This window comes from Heterodontus francisci, chromosome 33 (genome assembly GCF_036365525.1).
Source record: "Heterodontus francisci isolate sHetFra1 chromosome 33, sHetFra1.hap1, whole genome shotgun sequence".
NCBI lineage: Eukaryota > Metazoa > Chordata > Chondrichthyes > Heterodontiformes > Heterodontidae > Heterodontus > Heterodontus francisci.
Window position 1 is genome coordinate 19,351,382 of NC_090403.1, and position 26,163 is coordinate 19,377,544.

Genomic DNA, 26,163 nt, shown 5'->3' on the forward strand with positions numbered 1-26,163 from the left:
CAGACAGAGCCTCAGTTTAACAACTCATTTAAAAGACAATGGGATAGAAAGTCATCTCAGGAGGTGGCACAGAATGGGTGCCCATTCTGCACCACCACCCAAGATATGTTTCTACCCCTACACCTCCAACAGTGCAGCAGTCCCTCAGTACTGCCCCGCAACAGAGCAGAATTCCCTCAGCACAGCCCCACTGACCCCCCAACGACAGTGCAGCACCCCCTCAGTACTGACCCTCCAACAGTGCAGCACTCCCTCCCTACTGCCCCTCTGACAATGCAGCACTCCCTCACTACTGCCCCTCTGACAATGCAGCCCTCCCTCAGTACTGCCATTCCAACAAAGCAGTGCATTCTCAGTACTGCCCCTCTGATAGTGTAGCATGCCCTCAATTCTGACCCTCCAAAAGTCCAGCATTTCCTCAGTACTGCCCCTCTGACAGTGCAGCGTTCCATCAGTATCACCCTTTCCAACAGTGTAGTTCTTTCTCAGTACTGCTCCTCCGATGGTGAAGCATTCCCTGAGTACGACCTCACCAACAGTGTAATACTCTCTCAATACTGCCCCTCTGACAAAGCAGCACTCTCTCAGTATTGTCCCTCCAACGGAGCAGTTCTCCCCAACACAGTGTAGCACTCATTCACTACTGGGGGAGGTAGTGGTGTAGTGGTATTGGCCCTGGTGTAGTAATGCAGTAGTAATGGGATATGTCGAACATTCCTTGTTTCAGTCCTACTCAGGCCCCCTCGCCCAACTCATTTTCCGGAACATTGATGACTGTATCGGTGCTGTTTCCTGCTCCCGCCCCGAGGATAACTTTAACAACTTTGCCTCTAACTTCCACCCTCTCTCACCTTTACATGGTCCATCTCTGACACTTCCCTTCCTCGACTTCTCTGTCTCCATCTCTGAAGATAGGTTGTCTACTAATATCCATTATAAGCCCACCGACTCCCACAGCTACCTCGACTACACTTCTTCACACCCTGCCTCCTGTAAGGACTCCATTCCATTCTCCCAGTTTCTCCATCTCCGATGCATCTTCTCTGATGATGCTACCTTCCATGATGGTGCTTCTGATATGTCTTCCTTTCTCCTCAACCGAGGATTCCCCCCCGACTGTGGGTGACAGGGCCTTCAACCATGTCCAGCCCATTTCCTGCACCTCTACCCTCACCCCTTCCGATCCCTCCCAGAACAGTGACAGGTTCCCCTTGTCCACACTTTCCATCCCATCAGCCTCCATATCCAAAGGACCATCCTCCACCATTTCCGTATATTCCCCTCCCTTCCGCTTTCAGCATTCTGAAGGGATCGTTCCCTCCGCAACACCCTGGTCCATTCCTCCATTACCCCCCCAACCTCGTCCTTTTCCCACGGTACCTTCCCCTGCAATCGCAGGAGGTGCAATACCTGCCCATTTACCTCCTCTCTCCTCACTAGCCCAGGCCTCAAGCACTCCTTTCAAGTGAAGCAGCGATTTATTTGTACTTCTTTCAATGTAATATACTGTATTCGCTGCTCACAACGTGGTCTCCTCTACATTGGGGAGACCAAACGCAGACTGGGTATCCGCTTTGCGGAACACCTCCGGTCAGTCCCAAAGAATGACCCCGAACCTCCGGTTGCTTGCCATTTCAATACTCCCCCCTGCTCTCATGCTCACATCTCTGTCCTGGGATTGCTGCAGTGTTCCAGTGAATATCAACGCAAGCTCGAGGAACAGCATCTCATTTACCCATTAGGCACACTACAGCCTGCCGGACTGAACACTGAGTTCAATCATTTCAGAGCATGACGGGCCCCCCATTTTACTTCTTTTTTCAATTATTTTTTATTTTTTATTTTATATTTTATATATATTTTTTTATATTTGTTTGTGTTTTTTTATTTTGTTTTATCTTAGTTTGTTCACCTACTTAGTTTGCCTACCCAATGTTTTTTTCATGTTTGTGCTTGTGGCTGTTCAGTTTTCAGTCCATTAACACCCTGTCTGTACGAATGTACTATCTGTGTCTTTCAGCACACCATTAACATATTGTTTGCCTTTGCTCCATGACCTTCTGGTCGGTTATTCTCTGTGACCTTGTCCTATCTACACCTTCTCCTTTGTTATCTCTTGCCCCACCCCAGCTTTACTTGCTTAAAACCTTTCACATTTCTAATACCTGCTAGTTCTGAAGAAGGATCACTGACCTGAAAGGTTAACTCTGCTTCTCTCTCCACAGATGCTGTCAGACCTGCTGAGTATTTCCAGCATTTCGTGTTTTTATTTCAGATTTCCAGCATCTGCATTATTTTGCTTTTATTATAGTAATGCAGAGACCCAAGGTATTGCTCTGAGATCCCACCAAATCCCACCACAGCAGAAAGTTCAATTAATAAATCTGGAATTAAAAGCTTGTCTAATGATGGTCATGAATTGATTGTCATAAAAACCCATCTGGTTCACTAATGCCCTTTGAGGAAAGAAATCTGGTGTCCTAACCTGGTCTGGCCTACATTTGACTCCAGACCCACAGCAATGTGATTAACTCTTACATGCCCTCTGAAATGGCCTAGCAAGCCACTCAGTTGTATCAAACTGCTACCAGGTCAATTACAAATTGAACCACGTGACAAGGGCAAACCCAACCCTGCAAAGTCATTGTTACTAACATCTGGGGGCTTGTGCCAAAGTTGAGAGAGCTGTCAAGCAGCAGCCTGACATAATCATAATCACAGCATCATACCTTACAATGTCCCAGACTCCTCCATCCCTGCTGGTGAGAAGGGGCAGCAGAGGTGGCAGCACAGTGGTATACCAGTCAGGACAGAATGGCCCTGGGAGTCCTCAACATCACCTCTGGACCCCATGAAGTCTCATGGCATCAGGTCAAACATGGGCAAGGAAACCTCCTGTGGCTTACCACCTACCGCCCTCCCTCAGCTGATGAATCAGTACTCCTCCATGTTGAACACCACTTTGAGGAAGCACTGAGGGTGGCAAGGGTGCGGAATGTACTCTGGGTTGGGGGGTGGGGTGGTGACTTCAACAACCATCACCAAGAGGGGCTCAGAAGCACCATTGTCAGCCAAGTCCTGAAGGACATAGCTGCTACACTGGGTCTGTGGCAGGTGGTGAGGGAAAAACATACTTGAATTCATCCTCACCAATCTACCTGTCACAGATGCATCTGTCCATGACAGTATTGGTAGGAGAGACCACCGCACAAAATCCCCTCTTCACATTGAAGGTACCCTCCAACATGTTGTGTGGCACTACCACCTTGCTAAAAGGGCTACATATCGAACAGATGTAGCAACTCAAACCTGGGCAGCCATGAAGTGCTGTGAGCCATCAACAGCAGCAGAAGAACTGTACTCAACCACAATCTATAACCTTATGGTCCGGCATATTCCCCACTCTACCATGCCCATCAAGCCGGGGGATTAACCCTGCTTCAATCAGGATGGCAGGCCAGGAGCAGCACCAGGCATACCTAAAAATGAGGTGCCAATCTGGTGAAGCTACAACCCAGGACTACTTGGGTGCCAAACAACAAAAGCAGCATGTGATAGACAGAGCTAAGCGATCCCATAACCAACGGATCAGATCAGCTCTGTTGTCCTACCACACCCAGCCGTGAATGGTGGTGGACAATTAAACAACTAACTGGAGGAGGTGGCTCCACAAATATCCCCATTCTCAATGATGGGGGAGCCCAGCACATCAGTGTGAAAGATAAGGCTGTAGCATTTGTCAGTCAGAAGTGCCGAGTTGATGATCTATCTCAGCCTCCTCCTGAAGTTCCCAATATCACAGTTGCCAGTCTTCAGCCAATTTGATTCACTCGACGTGATAACGCGAAATGACTGAAGCCACTAAATATTGCAAAGGCTATGGGCCCTGACAACATTCGGCAATAGTACTGAAGACCTGTGCTCCAGAACTTGCCGCACCCCTAGCCAAGCTGTTCCAGTACAGCTAACAACACTGGTAATCTACCTAGCAATGTGGAAAATTACCCAGGTATGTCCCGTACTCACAAAGCAGGACAAATCCAAGCCAGCCAATTACCACACCATCAGGCTATTCTCGATCATCGATAAAGTGATCGAAGGTGTCATCGACAGTGCTATCAAGCGGCACTTGCTTAGCAATAACCTGCTCAGTTTGGGTTCCACCAGGGTCACGCAACTCCTGACCTCATTACAGCCTTGGTTCAAACATGGACAATAGAGTGCACTCAAGGGGTGAGGTGAGAGTGATTGCCCTTGATATCAAGGCAGCATTTGACCGAGTATGGCATCAAGGAGCCCTAGCAAAACTGGAGTCAATGGGAATCAGAGGGAAAACTTTCTGCTGGTTGGTGTCATACCTAGTGCAAAGGAAGATGGTTGTGGTTGTTGGAGGTCAATCATCTCAGCTCCAGGACATCACTGCAGGAGTTTCTCAAGGTAGCGTCCTAGGCCCAACCATCTTCAGCTGCTTCATCAATGACCTTCCTTCAATCATAAGGTCAGAAGTGGGGATGTTCGCTGATGATTTCACAATGTTCAGCACCATTCGTGACTCCTTAGATACTGACGCAGTCCGTGCAGAAATGCAGCAAGACCTGGACAATATCCAGGCTTGGGCTGATAAGTGGAAGGTTACATTCATGCCACACAAGTGCCAGGCAATGACCATCTCTAACAAGAGAGAATCTAACCATCTCCCCTTGACATTCAATGGCATACCATCGCTGAATCCCTCACTATCAACATCCTCGAGGGTTACCATTGACCAGAAACTGAGCTGGAGTAGCCATATAAATAAATGGCTACGAGAGCATCAGAGGCTGGGAAACCTGCAGCGAGTAACTTACTTCCTGACTCCCCAAAGCCTGTCCACCATCTGCAAGGCACAAGTGAGGATTGTGATGGAATACTCTCCTCTTGCCTGGATGGGTGCAGCTCCAACAACACTCAAGAAGCTCGACGCCATCCAGGACAAAGCAGCCCGCTTGATTGGCACCCCATGCACAACCTTCAACATTCACTCCCTTCATCACTGATGCACAGTGGCAGTAGTGTGTACATCCACAAGATGCACTGCAGCAACTCACTATGGCTCCTTCAACAGCACCTTCCAAACCCGTGACCTCTACCACCTAGAACAACAAGGGCAGCAGATGCATGGGCACACCACCCATCTGCAAGTTCCCTCCAAGCCACTTGCCATCTTGACTTGGAACTATATCGCTGTTCCTTCGCTGTTGCTGGGTCAAAATCCTGGAACTCCCTTCCTAACAGCACTGTGGGTGTCCCTACCCCAAATGGACTGCAGCGGTTCAAGAAGGCAGCTCACCACCACCTTCTCAAGGGCAATTAGGGATGGGCAATAAATGCTGGCCTAACCAGCGACGCCCATATCCCATGAATGAATTTTAAAAATTGCAATTTTGAAAAATTTCTTTTTAACATTCTGCAAGCATAAATGTGAATACTTTTTGTGCTCCAGGACTGACAATTATATGAACAGCACAAAATTCACCAAAAAGTGTTCCCAACACAATCACCTTGAAACTGAGAGAAAGTTAAGAAAACCAGTTGGTGAGGTAACACATCAAACTTTTCAACGCATGTCACCTGCTTGACTAAACATCTAGTAAAGGAGAGAGTGAGCCTTACCATTGACGAGGAGGAGGAAGAGAATCGCCAGTTGAAACATCTGAAATGTTCTGTCAAAACTGCATCAAGCCACCGATTGAACAATGGGCTCCAATCTTCAGTCTCACTGATGCTATTTTTATTCTGCGTCTTCTAGCCTACACATCACAGTGGCTCCAATCTGTTTGACGCTCAGTTGCAACTGCTGCTGCTTTTTTCTCTCTTGGCTTTGAGACGACAGCTAGTCTGTGATGTGGCTGCTGGCTCATTGCTGGGATAATTGGATACACACTGTGTCTCCACTTCTATTACAGTATCTACAGTCAAAGTTACTGCAATTTAACTCTTCTTTTTCCAATCAGCCACTTTATTCTGGAGTGAGCAGCTTTTTTCCGCTGTGTACCCTTGGTGTATTGATCACTATGGACAGAGAATAAAATGTGATTAAGGCCCCATCTATTTTCAGCCAGCTCCAGACACAGCTAGGATTGACCCTATCATCACAGACATGACTGGGATTAACAATAGTGTCACGGACATGACTGGGATTAACCCTGTTGTCCCAGACACAGCTGGGATTAACCCTATCATTCCAGACACGGCTGGGATTAGTCCCCTACTGTCCCAGATATTGTGTAGAATCTTGCCCAGAATTCCAGGCACCAGGAATCATGAAATGGGATTGTTTTTTGCATGTTGAAGTTTTACCTGTTGAAAGCCCTGCCCATATTCGCCTTAGGGACAGAAACACTCACTAACTCACCACCATGTGATGGTGAATTTCAGTCACCAAGAGGCTTCAAATAATTTTTCCATTTTAAGGGGCATTTTCTTCATTAAAAAAAATTGGAGGAAGAGAAAAATTGGTTAACCGTGAACTCTGACCTTATGAGCAAGAGACACAGCTATGTCATTTTTGTTACCTTGCTGTGTGTTAGAAAGGACGAATCAAGTTTAAGAAAGTCTTCATTCAGATATTGGCCAGTATTATTCTATCAGACACAGCTCACTGTTGGATGGGGAGGGGATTACACACAGTTCAGACAGTCAGCTCATTGGAAGTGTGGACCGTGTATTGAATCATTCTAAAACCTAGTTAAAGAGCACTTTCGTTGCAAGATTTCTCACTCCACTCAGTGACTTGTGGGCCTGTTTGAATTAAGTGACTGTTGGCGGAATCGGTTCAGGGTAGCTGGAACTGTGGATATAATGTGAGCAAATGGCAGGTCCTGTCAACAATATTGTGATCAAGATGAGTGGGTTCTGTGCAATGCTGGAATTGTCATGGGGCACATTCAGTTCCACGTGTGAGCAAGAGGCAGCACACAGATAGCGTTAGGTCTTCTGGTTGTTTTCTGGTTCCCCGTTGTTGGAAAGAATCACACTTTAAATTCGTAAAGGCTGGAGTCTTTGTTTATTCATTCGGCCAACATACTACCTGGTGTAGGATTGCTTGAGACTGGTTTCCTGTTACATATTACGTCACTCTCCAGTGGAGCCATGAATGTGGCCCCACTGGAACACTTTGACATAACAATTAGTTCCTGGCTAATTAGTTCCTAGCACTTTACAGATAGTATAATAATATATAACAGATAGCATAGTGAGCATTGCACACTCTTATTTAAACAAACAGATGGTCAAAAGGCAAAAATTTCAGCACTGCAGCTAAGGAATTCAAGATTCAGCAATGTTATGGCTTCATTTTTAGGTTTTACTCATGAGGCTAACAGGTGTCAGTGCCTATTGGCATGGCAAACGGGACTGTTTTGGTATTTCCACCATGGTGAAGTGTTGGTGAGGATGGCCACGAGCAGTCTACATCAGACCAGTGGGAGTCATTCAAAGAGGAAATAGTGAGGGTTCAGAGCCAACATGTACCCGTTAAGGTGAAGAGTAGGACCAACAAGTCCAGGGAACCCTGGATGTCAAGGGATATAGAGTATTGGATCAGGAAAAAAAAGGAGGCTTATGGCAGATTCAGAGCACTGAAAACAGCGGAGGCACTAGAGGAGAATGAAAGTGTAGGGGGGTACTTAAAAAAGTAATTAGAAGAGTGAAGAGGGGACATCAAAAAACATTGGCGGGCAAAATAAAGGAAAATCCTAAGTCGTTTTATAAGTATATTAAGGGCAAGAGGATAACCAGGGAAAGAGTAGGGCCCATTAGGGACCAAAGTGGCAATCTGTGTGTGGAGCCGGAGGACATAGGTGAGGTTTTAAATGATTACTTTTCATCTGTGTTCACTATGGAGAAGGGCAATGTAGGTGCAGAGATCAGGGAGGGGGATTACGATATACTTGAACATATTAACATTGAAAGGGGGGAAGTATTAGATGTTTTAGCGACCTTAAAAGTGGATAAATCCCCAGGCCCAGATAAGATGTATCCCAGGCTGTTATGTGAGGCAAGGGAGGAGATTGCAGGGGCTCTGACACAAATTTTCAAATCCTCCCTGGCCACGGGAGAGGTGCCAGAAGATTGGAGGACAGCGAATGTGGTACCATTATTCAAGAAGGGTAGCAGAGATAGACCAGTAATTAAGGCCGGTGAGTCTAACATCAGTGGTTGGGAAACTATTGGAAAAAATTCTGAGGGACAGGATTACTCTACACTTGGAGAGGCAGGGATTAATCATGGATAGTCAGCATGGCTTTCTCGGGGGGAAATCGAGTCTAACTAGCTTGATTGAATTTTTCAAGGAGGTGACAAGATGTGTAGATGAGGGTAAAGCAGTTGATGTAGTCTACATGGACTTCAGTAAGGCTTTCGATAAGGTCCTGCATGGGAGATTGGTTAAGAAGGTAAGAGCCCATGGGATCCAGGGCAATTTGGCAAATTGGATCCAAAATTGGCTTAGTGGCAGGAGGCAGAGGGTAATGGTCGATGGTTGTTTTTGCGAGTGGAAGCCTGTGACCAGTGGTGTACCACAGGGATCAGTGCTGGGACCCTTGCTGTTTGTAGTGTACATTAATGATTTAGACGTGAATATAGGAAGTATGATCAGTAAGTTTGCAGATGAAAGGAAAATTGGTGGTGTCGTAAATATTGAGGAGGAAAGCCTCAGATTACAGGATGATATAGATGGGCTGGTAAGATGGGTGGAGCAGTGACAAATAGAATTTAATCCTGAGACGTGTAAGGTGATGCATTTTGGGAGGACTAACAAAGCAAGGGAATATACAATGGATGGTATTCCTAGGAAGTACAGAAGGTCAGAGGGACCTTGGTGTACTTGTCCATAGATCACTGACGGCAGCAGCACAGGTAGAGAAGGTGGTTAGGAAGGCACATGGGATACTTGCCTTTATTAGCTGAGGCATAGAATATAAGAGCTGGAAGGTTATGATGGAACTGTATAAAACGCTAGTTAGGCCACAGCTGGAGTACAGTGTACAGTTCTGGGCACCACACCATAGAAAGGATGTGATTGCACTGGAGAGGGTGCAGAGGAGATTCACCAGGATGTTGTCTGGGCTGGAGTATTTCAGCTATGAAGAGAGACTGAAAAGGCTAGGGTTGTTTTCCTTAGAGCAGAGAAGGCTGAGGGGGGACATGAGGTATACAAAATTATGATGGGCATTGATAGGTTAGATAGGAAGAGACTTTATCCCTTAGCGGAGGGGTCAATAACCAGGGGGAATAGATTTAAGGTATGGGGAAGGAGGTTTAGAGAGGATTTGAGGAAAAAATCACCCAGAGGGTGGTTGGAATCTGGAACGCACTGCCTGAATGGGCGGTAGAGGCAGAAACCCTCACAACATTTAAGAAGCATTTAGATGAGCACTTGAAATGTCATAGCATACAAGGCTACGGGCCAAGCGCTGGAAAATGGGATTAGAATAGTTAGGTGCTTGATGGCCCGCACAGTCACGATGGGCCGAAGGGCCTGTTTCTGTTCTGTATAACTGTATGACTCTAAGATAGTTAAGGTGCTCATTAACATAGGAACATAAGAGCAGGTGTAGGCCATTCAGCCCTTTGAGCCTGCTTCTCCATTCTAGATCGTGGCTGATTGTCTATCTCAACACCATATTGCTGCACTATCCCCATATCCCTTGATGTGGGGAGCATGTTAATGGAGGGATGTTGTGATTTTCACAGGGCGCATAGGCTGCAGGCGCTGTCTGGGGCAGCTGAGATGAATGGAGGCGAATACACAGTGAGGAGCCAGTCATCGCTGCTCCAGGGAATAAGCTGCAGCCCCATAAAAGGGTGGACAGTGCAGAAGGGGACTCGGTCATTGGGAACAGCTGCCATGAGTACCCATCTCGCCATGGCAGACTTCCTCATGGTCGGCGATGCTGGCTTCTTCCATCACTCCCTCCTCCATGGGTGTGATGACCTGCAGGTAGGGAACACCTTCACTTGTTTGGGGTCTCTCTCAGGAATTATGTGCTTGTTTCTCCTGCAAAGACAAAAGAGACACTACTGTCCTCAAATTGCCAATGACAGCTGCTCCTATTCATTGGAGGGTGCGTGTACAGTGGTTACAGATCCTGAGCAGTACTATGGCTCTGAGCTATTCTGAGGCATCAGAAAGATACCTGTAGACACACCCCTCCCATGGTCAGGGGTAGCATGTGCCCTGCGGCTCCTCAGCTTGTGTGTCTGCTGGAGGGTGAACACCTAGAGTCCTGTCCTGACGGTTGAGGGTATCACTCATATTAAGCCTCTGCCGACACTGGATCCAATTGCTTCTGACCACACTTTTTCCATGGACTGGCAACAAGATCCATCCATGCCTGCTTTGTCTGGGTGGGTGGCCTCCTCCTGAAACCCTCTGGGAAGAGGACCTCCTTCCTCTCTCTCATGGCCTCCAGCATGACCTCCAGGTCCGCATTTGCTAATCATGGTGCTGCCCTGCCCCAGGGTCCAGGCCTTTGCCTCTCCTGAAACATTGTGGAATTCTAGTCTTCTGTGATCTTTCACTCTGCAGTTACAGCCGTAATGGCTGCCGTGGTCAGTTTAAATTGGGCATGCACTTGACTAGTCCTGCCTCCGTTCCCACCCTGATGATCGTTAATTGGCCCCCAAAACACGTCTCCCTACCAAATTAAGGGGTCGCCCCCATGAAACTTAGGGCCCATCACTGTTTCCCCCCCAAAGAGTGGGTTCAGGACCTGGAACTTCCATTTCCCGCCCCTGCAGTGAAAATCCAGCCCAATATCCTCAGTGACCTACAATTGGCTCCTGGTCCCCCAATCCCTCAAATTTAAAATTCTCATCCTTGTGCTTAATCCCCTCCCTATCTCTGGATCTTCCTCCAAACATGCAACTTCCCCGACTTCTCTCCTTCCAATTCCAGCCTCTTGACAATGCCCCACTCCCTTCTCTCCATTGGTGGCAATGCCTTCAACGGTCTAGGCCCATATTCTGGAATTCCCTCCCTATTGCTCCCCACCCACTTCGTCTCTCTCTCTCTCCTTTTTTAAAACCCTCCTTAGAACCCACCTCTTTGACCAAGCTTTTAGTCACCCTTCCGAATTCTGTCTGTCTTCTTTTGCCTGATAACATTTTGTTGAGGTGTTTGGGCAGTTTTGTGCATTTAGTGTGATGTATGAACTCAAACCTGTCTGCCCTCTCAGGTGGATGTAAAAGATCCAATGGCACTATTTCAAAGAAGAACGGGGGAGGTCTCCCCGGTGTCCTGGCTAAAATTTATCCCACAACCAACATCACGATAAACAGGTTATCTGGTCTTTATCTCATTGCTGTTTGTGGCATATTGCTAAGTGTAAATTAGCTGCCACTTCTCCTAAATTACGACAGTGACAACACTTCAAATGTACTTCATTGGCTGTAAAGTGCTTTGGGACATCCTGAGATCATGAAAGGCACTATAGAAATGCAAGTCTTTTTTTTCTTTTTTGTCAACCAACCGGTACCTAGGAGACATGCAAATGAGTTGTAATGGAATCCAATTCCCAGTGTGACACCGCCACAGGGTGCTGCTTTTCAGATGATTCTTGTTCAAAACTGGAGGGTTGGATTGGCTCCAAGTATAGGTCTGTCACTCGAGCAGCCCTTCGCTGTGCTTGACGACTGATAGTTGAACAGATTGCGATCAGGACACTGCACCACATTGAAGCTTCAGACTTTTCTGTGCTGTGTCAGCTCATCAGTACAAACACCACCACCTCACCTTGCTCCCCACACCGCCCAAAACCCTCACCCCGTATTCAGCATCAGCTGCCCTGTATTCAGTCTGTGACCATGTACACTGGCAGTGATAACTGTATGGAGATTGCAGTCGCAGTCCACCAGTCACACTCAGACCTGACTGAAACCCCACATACTGACGTCATGGAATAGAATCCCAATAATCATGTAATCACTGCATCTCTCACCACTGCATCACATGTCAACAACAACTTGCATTTAAATAGCACCTTAAATGTAATAAAACATCCCAAGGCTGTTCACAGGAGCATTACAAAACACCAGATGACATCGAGCCACATGAGGTGATATTAGGTCAGATGACCAAAGGCTTGGTCAAAGTGGTAGGTGTTAAGGAGCGTCTTAAAGGAGCAAAGAGAGGTTTAGTTTAGTTTAGAGATACAACACTGAAACAGACCCTTCGGCCCACCGAGTCTGTGCCGACCATCAACCACCCATTTATACTAATCCTACACTAATCCCATATTCCTACCACATCCCCACCTGTCCCTATATTTCCCTACCACCTACCTAAACTAGGAGCAATTTATAATGGCCAACTAACCTATCAACCTGCAAGTCTTTGGTGGTGGGAGGAAACCGGAGTACCCGGAGGAAACCCATGCAGACACAGGGAGAACTTGCAAACTCCACACAGGCAGTACCCAGAATTGAACCCGGGTCGCAGGAGCTGTGAGGCTGCGGTGCTAACCACTGCGCCACTGTGTGAGAGACAGAGAGGTGTAGGGAAAGCATTCCAGAGCCTAGGGCCCAGGCAGCTGAAAGCACAGCCATAAATGATGGAGCAATTAAGATCAGGGATACACAAGAGATTGGAATTAGAGGAGCGCAGATATCTCGGAGGAGCGAGGCCATGGAGGGATTTGAAATCAAGGATGACAATTTTAAAATTAAGGCATTTCTTAACCGGGAACCAATGTAGGCCTGAAAGAACAGAGATAATGAGTGAACAAGACTTGGTGCGAATTAGGTACAGGAGGCAGAATTTTGGATGACCTCAAGTTTGCGGAGGGTAGAAGGTGGGAGACCAGCCAGGAAAGCATTGGAATAACCAAGCCTAGAGGTAACAAAGACATGAATAAGAGTTTCAGCAGCAGATGAGCTGTTACCGAGATGGAAATAGGCGGTCTTAGTGATGGCGCGGTTATGTAATTGGAAAATTGTCTCGGGGTGAAATATGACACCGAGGTTGTGAACAGCCTGGTTCAGCCTCAGACAGTTGCCAGGGGGAAGGATGGATTTGTGGCAAGGGGGTGAGATTTGTGGTGGGGACTGAAGACAATGGCTTCAGTCTTCCCAGTATTTAATTGGAGGAAATTGCTGCTCATCCAGTACTGGATATCGGACAAGCAGTCTTGCTTTTCCTGATCTATATTAATGACCTAGACCTTGGTGTACAGGGCATAATTTCAAAGTTTGCAGATGATACAAAATTGGAAACATTGTGAACTGTGAGGAGGATAGTGTAAAACTTCAAAAGGACATAGACAAGTTGGTGGAATGGGCAGACAGGTGGCAGATGAAGTTCAATGCAGAGAAATGTGAAGTGATTCATTTTGGTAGAAAGAACATGGGGAGACAATATAGAATAAAGGATACAATTCTAAAGGGGGTGAAGGAGCAGAGGGACCTAGGTGTATATGTGCATAAGTCATTGAAGGTGGCAGGACAGGTTGAGAGAGTGGTTAATAAAGCATACAGTATCCTGGGCTTTATAAATAGGGACATAGGGTACAAGAGCAAGGAAGTAATGTTGAACTTGTATAAGACACAAGTTCAGCCTCAGCTGGAATATATTGTCCAATTCTGGGCGCTGCACTTGAGGAAAGACGTGAGGACACTGGAGAGAGTACAGAAAAGATTCACGAGAATGGTTCCAGGGATGAGGAATTTCAGTTCTGAAGATAGATTGGAGAAGTTAGGACTGTTTTCCTTGGAGAAGAGAAGGCTGAGAGGTGATTTGATAGAGGTATTCAAAATCATGAGGGGTCTGGACAGAGTAGATAGAGAGAAACTGATCCCACTCGTGAAAAGATCGAGAATGAGAGGACACAGATTTAAAGTATTTGGTAAGAGAAGCAAAAGTGACATGAGGAAAAACTTTTCAACGCAGCGAGTGGTTAAGGTCTGGAATGTACTGCCTGAGAACATGGTGGAGGCAGGTTCAATTGAAGCATTCAAAAGGGAATTAGACAGTTATATGAAAAGGAAGAATGTGCAGGGTTATGGGGAGAAGGCAGGGGAATGGAACTGAGGGAGTTGCTCTTTCAGAGAGCCAGTGTGGATATGATGGGCCGAATGGCCTCCTTCTGTGCTGTAACAATTCTGTTATTCTGTGATTCTGTGATAGTTTAGCAACAGTGGGGAGTCAAGAGGGGTGGTGGTGAGATAGAGCTGGGTGTCATCAGCGTACATGTGAACTTTTGAATGATGTCTCTGAGGGGCAGCGAGTAGATGAGAATTAGGAGGGGCCAAGGATAGATCCTTGGGGGACATCAGAAGTACTGGTGCAGGAGCAGGAAGAGAAGCCATTGCAAGTGATTCTATGATTAGCTAGATAAGAATGGAACCAGGTGAGAGAAATCCCGCCCAGCTGGATGACAGTGGAGAGGTGTTCGAGGTCGATGGTGTGGTCAACCGCGTCAAAGGCTGCAGACAGCTCGAGAAGGACGAGGAGGGATGGTTTACCTTTGCCAGTCACATAGGATGTCATTTGTGACTTTGATAAGAGACATTTTTCGGTACTGTGGAAGGGGGGAAACTTGATTGGACGGATTTAAACATGGAGTTCTGGGAAAGATGGGAATGGATTTGGGAGGCGACAACACATACAAGGACTTTGGAGAGGAAAGGAAGGTTGGAGATGGGGCGGGAGTTTGCAAGGACGGCGGAATCAACAGTTTTATTTGAGGAAGGGTGATGACGGCAGATTTAAAGGAGAGAGGGACAACACCTGAAAAGAGAGAACCAGTAATAATATCAGCTAACATAAGGACCAGGAGGGGAAGTTCGGTGAACAGCAATTTAGTTGGAATAGGATCGGCTGGGCAGGAGGTGGATCTCATGGACAAGATGAGCTCAGAGAGGAAATGAGGGGAGGTAGGAGAGAAATTAGAGAAAGATGTGAGTTCAGGGCTAGGGCAGGGGGGAGCATTATACGAAGTTTGGCCGGTGGGCTATGGGAAGGGAGGGAGTGGACAGAGGCAATGGTCTCAATCTTAGTGACAAAGAAATCCTTGAGCTCCGTATACTTGGAGGTGAGGGTGGAGGGGACCAGGGAGAGGGGTTTAAGAAGACAGCATGCAGTCTAGAAAAGTAGCCATGAGTTAACTTTGCATTCCAGGATGATCCTAGAATACTGAGCAGTTTTAGCAGATGAGAGCAGGTCTCGATATTGTTTTATGTGGTCCAGCCAGATCTGACGGTGGATGGCTAAACCAGTTGTCCGCCATAGCCTTTCAAGTCTACATCCCTTGGGCTTAAGGGAGCAAAGATGAAGGCCGTACCTTGGGGATTGACCAGGGTGAGAGAGAGCAATGGTTTTACTGGGGACTGTGAAATGAAGGTAAGTGAGCAGTTGAACACATCGGCCACTGCAGAAATGTTGTGGCAAACAGAGGATCAAAGGCTAGAGTTGGAGTTTTGAAAGTGCATTTGTAAGTGAATTGGGGGATAGTTTTTTGCCTGGGACAGATACAGAATGAGATGGGGTTTGAAGAGGGAAGGGGGATGTAGATGGAGAGTGATACAAGGAAATGATCGCCTGATTGACACTATGGGAGGAGTGAGACCACGTGAGATGACAAGGTCATGGGAGTGGCCATGAATATAACTTTGGGAGTTTACATGGAGAGAGAGATTAAAGGAGGAGAAGGGGGCAGTGAACTCAGAGGAGGGATGAATTGAGATGGAGACTGAAATCACCTAGGATGAGAAGTCACTCAGGGCAGAGAGGGAGGGAGGAAAGCAGTGAAGATATCTCAGAGACAAAATTGGCACAGTACTTGGATAGGCAGTAGAGAATGAAGATTTTAAATGAGAGGTGAGAGGGGTGGAGCAAGGTGAGATGTTCAAAGGAGGAGAAAATGCTCGAGAAGTAAGGGGACAGACTCAGGTGTGATTCGGTGATAAGAGCCACACCATCACCGTGACAGGCTGAGCGAGGCAAGTGGTGGAAGGTATAGCCAGGCAGGGAGGCTTCAGCTACAGGGAAGCTGTCATCATCCCTCAGCCAGGTTTCCATCAAAGCCGATATGTCAATGTAATCATCCACAATAAACCCAAGGGCTTTGTTCATGAGTGAATGGACATTCTGGGGGGAGATGTGGAGAGGGGTGGTGGGAACTGTACCATTGACAGAGTCCACAGGGTCAGCAGTGAGAGGGGTGAGTTGGACAGGAAGGAGATTGGCAAGATTAGCCCCTAGTGGGTGCATAGATAGGGAAGGTCAGCGAGAGAGTAGGATGGGGCAGATGGGATTGCTGCTCGTAGAGAGGCAGCGCTGAGTGCCTTGATGAGCTCTTTGGAGGATGCCAAGAGAAGCAGATAGGGAAGCTGTTGGCTTATCTAAGAGGGAGTCAAGCCTGGGATGGCAACAGGAGAGCAGGAAGATCGAGGAGTGGTGAAGGGTTGGGATAGGGATTTGGGAGGGCAGAGTGCCTGAGAGGGGAGAAATTAAAGGGGGCATGATGGCAGGAGAGAAGGAGCGAGCAGGGCAGACAAAAGAGGAACAAAATGTCCACACTCCTGAATTTCCAGACCAGCACCAGAACTCTGGCTGAGTGCAATATGGATGGTAAGACACTGTAGACATGTCAGTCGCAAAAAGTTGTGATATTTAAATGACTTTCCCTCCTCAGTCCTGACTTTAGTTCCAGCTCCTATTCCTGAATTTAGAATCAGATACAGCCCAGCAGGGTTCCCAGAGTGGGAATTAGGAGTGGAGTGGAAAGCAGATTGTATTTTAAATGTCCCAGCACATGGCAGTGTGACAGCTGATTGGAGTGAGATGCTAGAAATAAGCAGGATCAGAGAGAGACAGAGAAGCACGAGAGAAAGGGAGAGAGAGCGAGAGAGAGAAAGTGCAGCAAGAAACAGACAGCAACAGAGACAGTGTATATGAGAGAGGGACGAGAGAGAGCAGAGAGACTGAGAGGGAGACGACAGAGAGAGAAAGAGAGCAGGGAGAGAGGGAGTGAGAGTAAGGGAGAAAGCAGGAAGAGAGAGGGAGCAGGGAAAGAGTGAAAGAGAGCTCAAGAGAGAGACAGCAGAGAGAAAACAGGGTCAGAGAGCAGAGCGAGAGCAAGGAGAAAAAGTAGAGTGACCAGAGACAGAGAGAGATGAGAGAGAAAGCAGTGAGGGAGAGAAACAGGGAGAGAGAGAGAATGAGAAAGCAGAAAAAGAGAGATCAGGGAGAGCAGGGAGAGAAAGAGAAATAGAGACAGAGTGAGAAAGGGAGACAGAGACAGAAACAAAGAGAGAGACAGAAACAGAGAGGGTGAAAAGCAGATGCATGGAGAGAAAGACAGAGAGAGATAGAGCGAGAGATGGAGAGAGCGAGATAAAGAGATAGAAATAAAGAGAAATAGAGAGATAGACAGAGATGGAAAGAGAGTCAGAAAGATGGAGAGAAAAAGACAGAGAGAGACAGAGACAGTGAGGCATGGGGAATCTATTTCTGGACACCAGATGATGTGAGGTGTGAATTCTGATGAACCAATGCTCAGTAATTTAAGCCCATTTTACACACAACTCACTCACTGGGAATTTCCTCAGGAGTTTCCCTGTTTCGCTGTTGGAACGTCAGGGAGCCCCCATTTTCACAGAGAAATTAGATTCTTACGGAGGTTATGGCAGTGGAAGGAAATAGGCCCCAAGGAATCCCTGCCAATGGATTTTCTTTTCATGTGCAGGTCTTATGAGCGTCACCTTACACACAAGTTTTTATGCTAATCAGGATTGTATACACATGTAGACTAACAGAATTATTACCCAGCAGCCAAATCAGCAGGATCATTTCACAAAGTCGGAAGACACTCGATGTTTCCATGGCAATACTCAGATCTAACTTTTGAGAGTTAATGGGGGATTTTTAGCTCTCCCAGATTGTGGGAAGGGAGTGGGGAATCAGTTCAAATCGAGCTGGACTCCAGCAAAAGCCTCATTAATAATTGTCTAAAATGGAAATCAGGGTTCTATATGTGCCATTGAACTTGGATTTCCATGTTAAAAGGGGGATAATGCTGGTAACTGGAAGGTTCTTTGGACACTTGGCAGTAGGCCACTTTCAAAATGGCACGATTGCATTGTCGGTGTTACTGGGATGGTACAGCCGGTGTTACGGGGATGGTACAGTTGGTGTTACTGGGATGGTACAGCCAGTGTTACTGGGATGGTACAGCCGGTGTTACTGGGATGGTACAGCCGGTGTTACTGGGATGGTACAGTTGGTGTTACTGGGATGGTACAGTTGGTGTTACTGGGATGGTACAGCCAGTGTTACTGGGATGGTACAGCCGGTGTTACTGGGATGGTACAGCCAGTGTTACTGGGATGGTACAGCCGGTGTTACTGGGATGGTACAGCCGGTGTTACTGGGATGGTACAGCCAGTGTTACTGGGATGGTACAGCCGGTGTTACTGGGATGGTACAGCCAGTGTTACTGGGATGGTACAGCCGGTGTTACTGGGATGGTACAGCCGGTGTTACTGGGATGGTACAGTTGGTGTTACTGGGATGGTACAGTCGGTGTTACTGGGATGGTACAGCCGGTGTTACTGGGATGGTACAGCCGGTGTTACTGGGATGGTACAGTTGGTGTTACTGGGATGGTACAGTTGGTGTTACTGGGATGGTACAGTCGGTGTTACTGGGATGGTACAGCCGGTGTTACTGGGATGGTACAGTTGGTGTTACTGGGATGGTACAGCTTCAGACTCCATTCTGAGACTTTTATTGCCAGGCGAAGACAGTGAAAATCAGCCCCTGGGCTTTAGGGTTCAGGCGCATTGGGCAGAATTTTACCGGCCCCTTGGTGGCGGGAATGGAGGCGTGGACGGTAAATTGGTGTGGGCCAGTATCAGGCCAGCTCCCCAACCTGTTCCCACCGCCGACCAATTTAGCAGGTGAGGGCGGTGGGACGGATCAGTGGCCGACAAATTGGTGGTGGGCAGGTAATTAAGGTTGTTAAACAGCCAATTATCAGGAATTTTCCTACCTTTTCCAATTTTACCAACGGTGCGCAGGATGCATGGAGGCTCAGAGTCTTGCCTACTCAAACGACGTGAGATCTGAGCAGGAGCTGAGATGTGAATGGAATTGGCAGCCATACTGTGAATCTGTCTGCAGGCTGTGTTTTCAAGGAGTGACGCTATCAAGTTTGGGGGTATTTCAGAGAGTGGGGCCAAAGTGAAGTGCTGCTAATGGAAAGGTGTCTCCCAGGTCCACAGAAGCCACTGGAGACAGGACAAGGTTCTTGAGAGGCTTATCGCAGTAGAGGCTTCATCTGGCTGTGGGGTCAATGTTTACAGGACTTGACTCCTCCAGTGAGGAGGAGAGTGACACAGAGATGGGGATGCAGCCACATGGAGCAGCTGTGCAGCAGCCAGGAGAGCTCCAGCGGGTTGAGGAGGGAGCATGGGAGCAAGAGGGCAGCTTCATGGTCGCAGAGAAGTTACCCAGCGGAAAGGTGTACTGTCAGAGGCTCAGCTTCATTGAGATGTCCGAGTACCAATGTCTATGAAGACTGCATCTCTCCAGGTAGATGATGGCAGAGCTGTACGGTATGCTGGAGCACGAGTTGATGCCAGCGGGAAGCGGGATTTCCTCAATGATGGGGGAGCCCAGCACATCAGTGCAAAAGATAAGGCAGAAGCATTTGCAACTATCTTCAGCCAGAAGTTCCGAGTAGATGATTCATCTCAGCCTCCTCCCGTAGTCTCCAGCATCACAGATGCCAGTCTTCAGCTAATCTAATTCACTCCACGTGATATCAAGAAACGACTGAAGGCACTGGATACTGCAAAGGCGATGGGCCCTGACAATATTCCGGCAGTAGTACTGAAGACATCTGGATCTACTCACGCTCCTAACCAAGCTGTTCCAGTGCAGCTACAACACTGGCATCTACCTGGCAATGTGGAAAATTGCCGAGGTATGCCCTGTACACAAAAAGCAGGACAAATCCAACCCGGCCAATTACCGCCCCCATCAGTCTACTCTCGATCATCAGTAAAGTGATGGAATGTGCCATCAACACTGCTATCAAGCAGCACTTCCTTAGCAATAACCTGCTCAGTGACATTCAGTTTGGGTTCCACCAGGGGCACTCATATCCAGACCTCATTACAGCATTGGTTCAAACATGGACAAAAGAGCTTAACTCAAGAGGTGAGGTGAGAGCAACTGCCCTTGACACCAAGGCAGCATTTGACCAAGTATGGCATCAAGGAGCCCGAGCAAAACTGGAATCAATGGGAATCAGGGGGAAAACTCTCCACCGGTTGGAGTCATACCTAGCACAAAGAAAGATGGTTGTGGTTGTTGGAGGTCAATCATCTCAGCTCCAGGGCATCACTGCAGGAATTCCTCAGGTTAGGGTCCTAGGCTCAACCATCTTCAGCTGCTTCATCAATGACCTTTCTTCAGTCATAAGGTTAGAAGTGGGGATGTTCGCTGATGATTGCACAATGTTCAGCATCATACACGACTCCTCAGATACTGACGTAGTCCGTGTAGAAATGCAGCAAGTCTTGGACAATATCCAGGCTTGGGCTGATAAGTGGCAAGTAACATTCGCGCCACATAAGTGCCAGGCAATGACCATCTCCAACAACAGAGAATCTAACCATCTCCCCTTGACATTCAACGGCATTACCATCACTGAATCCCCCACTATCAACATCCTATGGGGTTACCATTGAACAGAAACTGAACTGGAGTAGCCATATAAATACCGTGGCTACAAGAGCAGGTCAGAGGCTAGGAATCCTGCAGCAAGTATCTCACCTCCTGACACCCCAAAGCCTGTCCACCATCTACCAGGCACAAGTCAGGAGTGTGATGGAATACTCTCCACTTGCCTGGATGGGTGCAGCAACAACACTCAAGAAGCTCAACACCATCCAGGACAAAGCAGCCCACTTGATTGTCACCCCATCCACAAACATTGACTTCCTCCACCACCGACGCACTGTGGCAGCTGTGTGTACCATCTACAAGATGCACTGCAGCAACGCACCGAGGCTCCTTTGACATGACCTTCCAAACCCACGACCTCTACCACCTAGAAGGACAAGGGCAGCAAATGCATGGGAACACCACCACCTGCAAGTTCCCCTCCAAGACATACACCATCCTGACTTGGAACTATATCGCTGTTCCTTCACTGTCACTGGGTCAAAATCCTGGAACTCCCTTCCTCACAGCACTGTGGGTATACCTACCCCACATGGACCGCAGCGGTTCAAGAAGGTAGCTCACCACCACCTTCTCAAGGGCAATTAAGGATAGGTAAAAAATGCTGTCCGAGCCAGCAACGCCTACATCCCATGAATGAATAAAAGAAAGGAAGCTGCCATGATTCCTACATCCTTAGACAATCCCAGCTGCCAGCTGAACGCCTTTGTGGCTAGATCCTGAGGGGCAAAGGGTATCCACTGAAATCATGGCTTCTGAACCCTGTACACAACCCCAACACACAGGCAGAGGATTCATACAACCACTACCCTACGACTACAAGGGCTACCATCAAGCAGGGCATTGCTCTTTTGAAGATGAGGTTTACCTACCTCAATAGATCTGGGAGAGCCCTGCAATACGCACCCTCAAGGATATTTGCATTATTGTCATCTGCTGCACATTGCATTACTTGGTGCTCCAGAGGGCAGTATCACTGCAGCCACTGTAAGACACTGAGTGAGCCATAAAGCAAGAGGCACCTCACTAGGTGCCAGCCAATGAAGATGGCACTGCAGGGCACAGCTCACAGGACAGTGACATGTGTGGCTGGGAGATTCGCAAGTCTGCTCAGCAGACGCTTCATATGACGACAAGTCCAAGGGCAGCCGAACCAAGAAGTTCTCTTCCAGAGGCAGCCTTGCTGACCTTTCACAAGAGACCCCCTAGGATCTCAGTACCTGTCAGGACTATACGCTAAGGCCTTCTGTCAACACAGGCACTTATGAGGCCCTCACTTTTATACAGCATCCATATATTTGAATCCATATCAGGTCACTGTCAACTCATTGAATCATAGAGTAATTTACAGCATAGAAGGAGGCAATTCGGTCCCAGGTCCAACAGGTCCCTCTGTTCCTGTACACGTTTTGGAACTGCGCCATTAAGTCTATATTGTCTCACCCTATCCCTTCTGCCAAAAGGCACCACCTCACACTTGCCTGTATTAAATTCCATCTGTCACATCTGTCCATTCTGCTAGTGTATCTATGCCCTGATGTAGGCAGTTCATATCATCCTCACTGTTTGTCACGCCTTCCAGTTTGGTATCATCAGCAAATTTTGAAATTCTACTCTATATTACAAGATCCAAGTAATTTATATTTGGCAAAAAAGTAATGGTCCTAGCACTGAACCTTGGGGACCATTGTCTACCATCCTCCAGTCTGAAAAACCATTTACCACGACTCACTGTTTTCTGTCCTTAAGCCAATATTTTATCCAATTGGACATTGACCCTCCTACTCCATGAGTCTCAATTTTGTTAACCAGCCTTTTAAGTGGTACTTTATCAAACGCTTTCTTAAAATCCATATAGACAGCATCCACTACATTCCCTTCATCAACCTTCTCTGTTACTTCATCAAAAAATTCAATAAGTTTAATCAAGCATGATCTGCCTTTCACAAGTCCGTGCTGGCTATCCTTTATTAACTCAAACTCCTCCAAGTGCCTGTTGTTTTTTTTCCCCTTATTATTGTTTCTAAAACTTTACCACCACAGATGTTAAACTGGTCTGTAGTTGCTAGGACTGTCCTTACACTCTTTCTTGAATAAGGGTGTCTCATTTGCCACTCTCTAGTCCTCTGGCACCTCTCCCATATCTAGGGAAAATTGGAAGATTATGACAAGCCCTACCACTGTTCCCCCCTCTCCCCCACCTTCCTTTAGCAACCTGGGATTCCAGTCGTCTAGACCAGATGATTTATCCATCCTAAGCATAGTCAGCCTTTCCCATACCTCCTCCCTCTCAATTTTCACCCTATCCATTGTCTCAACTCTCTCCACTTCTACCGATATTTTGTCAGTATCCTCTTCCTTAGTGAACACAGATACAAAATACTCATTAAGTATTATAGCCTTGTCCTATGCCTCTAAGCATATATTACCTTCTTTGTCCCTAATAGGCCTCATTCCACCTCTTACTACCTGCTTATTACTTACATGCCAGTAGAAGAGTTTTTGGGCTCCCTTTTATGTTAAGCGCCATTCTATTCTCATATTCACTCTTTGCCGGTCTTATTTTCCTCTTTGTTTCCTGTCTCAACTTATTGTATTTGGCCTGGTTCTCACTTGAAGAATTCACCTGACATGTGTCATACAGTCTATTTTTTTGCTGCATCGTAATCTCCAACTCCAAGGTGCCCAGTTTTTGGTTCCCTTACCTTTCGCCCATGTTGGAAAGTACCTAGCCTGTGCATGAAACATCTCTTCCTTAAAGATAACCCATTGTTCCGTTACAGTTTTTCCTATCAGTCTTTGGTTTCATTTTATCCTGGCTAGATCCCCTCTCATTGAGTTGAAATTAGCCCTCTTCCAATCTAGCTGATCGACCTCATTTTGTTCCTTGCCTTTCTGCATTGCTATTGCAAACCTTATGATACCAATATCACTCTTACCCAAGCAAGTATGTTGCATAAAAATAAATATGTGAGACATTATACATTGACAGTCAAGACCTTTAAATCTCAATAAATATTAAAGGCTTCTGCACATAGCCAATTATTATTGCCCAGTGAAACCCCAAGTGCAAGTTCATGCATTTACATGCTTGCGTACAGTCACTTCTACATGGTTCTCCCCCAGCACCTGGGGTTGAGGTGGGGGCAGGCTGCTTCCTTTCTTGCTCTGGTGCATTAGATGACTGTGGCTTGTGTCCTCTGGGTGCCTGAGCCTGACTGAGGCTTGATACATTTGGGGCCTTCTGCTTCCATGCAGGGGCTGTCTCAGTCATCAGACCAGCATGCAGCGTTGGTGTCACCATCAAAGAGGCTGAGGATCTGCCTTCAGTGATCAAAGCACTTTGAGAGGAGCCCCCATTGCCTTCAGCCTGCCCCTCCACTGCCTTTTCAGGTTGCACATGCACTCGCTGATTACCTGGAGTGGTTCAGCTTCTGTTTATGGAGGGAATGTGTGGCTGGTCCATCACTCCATAGACCTCATGGATGAGGCAATACTATGGAGGTCTGTGTGCACCCCCTACAATGTCTCTCCATGAGAGTTGCCATTCTCTCATGCCAGAAATATGACACCACTCATGGCACAAATGGACTCCTCCATTATTTGTGCATGGGCTCACACTGCCTCTGGAAACTCTGATAGATGTTCACACATTTCACTCTGCTGCTGTAGCATCTGATGCTTTGTTGATGACTCCCAAGGCTCACCATCTGCCTGAACAGAGCATCACTGGGTCTCTCTTCACTCCTCCAAGGGGAAGCGGCTGCCATCGTCACTGCCTCTGTTACCTCCTCCTGTGCATCTGTGCAGTGCTCATCAGATTGTGCCACCCATTCCACTGTGGCAACAAAGTCCACTGAGGTGAGTATATTTGCGCTGGAATGAAATGACACAGTGTCTTGAGCTGACATTGCATCCTCTGAGCTTTCTAGTGTAGCTGGAGACCAGGGCTGTTCCTCATCTGCAGCTGTAGAGACATAATTTCAGTGAAACAGCTGCTCCTTCAACCAATCCCTGGTGCCTCCCCTTGGTAAGGAGCTTCCAGTGGCATTAAAGGCCCACACAGACGCCACAGGCCACACATTGTCGAGGGAATGTTGGACCCAACCATCACTTTGCTTACTCTCCGTTGCTTCATCCTCAGTGACAGGCTACCCTGCCATTAACCATCTGTTCTCCATGGCCTCCTCCTCTATCGGTGTCACCATGGCAATGAAAGGTACTCCACCTCTGGTGTGATGACACACCCTGATATTATGAGCCCACTTCTCCTGCAAGCATAGTGTTTCTCCCGTCTTATGGCCCATCTATGCTGGTCACTCTGAGGCATTGTAAATGTTCAACTCTGCGCCACCGGATGGCATGATGGCACATTCATTCAGCCATCTCAATGCAGTCTTCACCCATCACTGACCATTGGGGTCAGGTACATGTGAACTGGGCACCTCAATGTGGACTTTGGTGCCTGATGTTGCCCCATGTGTGGGTCTACTAGCTGGCCTCACATTTCATGGACATTTTTTAATTCATGCTGGCTTCCAGTTTGTAATTCTAAACACCATTCATCTTTCCGCAATGCGCCAGGTCATTAAGTCTCCTCCTGTACAGGATCCAGGTTCTTGCATCCACCCCTTGGCTGCTCAGCATCTCTGCCACATCCAGCCATGCCTCCTTCACTAGGCTTGCTGGCCTCCTCCTCCCATCTGTTGGAAACAAGACATCTCTCCTTTGTCTTACTGCTTGCAGGAGCACCTCCAGGGAAGTGTCACTGGTGGACCGTTCCTTGTGCTGAAGCCATTCTTCCACTACCTTTGATGTTGTACAGTCCCTCCTTCAGCCTGCCTGAATGCTACACATAGGCTTTCAAAAATGGCAGCTGCACGCGAGATGCTGCACTATGACCCACGCCCCACCATTAATTGACTGGCTCGCCCATCCGCCGGCCCTTAATTGGCTCTTCCTGGTAACATCGTGTAGGATGTCCCACCACCTACCTGTGCATGCTGCTGACCTGCATATCGCCCCCAATGTCGGGTCATCTGCCCAATCGGTAAAGTTCAGGTCCTGTACCCCGCTATTTCCGGGGAGGCAGTCAGGTGTGTGGAAGGGCAGAAATGGCTAATGAGCCCAGCTAGATCTGGGATGCAGAGGTCTTGCCAAATTTAACAGCAGATCCTCATTATCATTTTTTTTGTTTCGTTTCCCACTGGCAACCAGTCAAAGTGACAGCATGCTCATTGGAAGGAAGGGATCAACAGCAGCAGGAGGCCATAGCCAGCACCCTCAGGGATGGTCCCTGGCAGTTGGGAGGGGGAAACTCGGCAGGGCTGAGAGAGAGACCTTCGGAGCTGTGGGAATAGAGAGGCCACGATCGGCATGGGGAAGGGCGAATGCTTCCTTAGTGTTCTTTGGGGGGGGGGGGGTGCATGCTT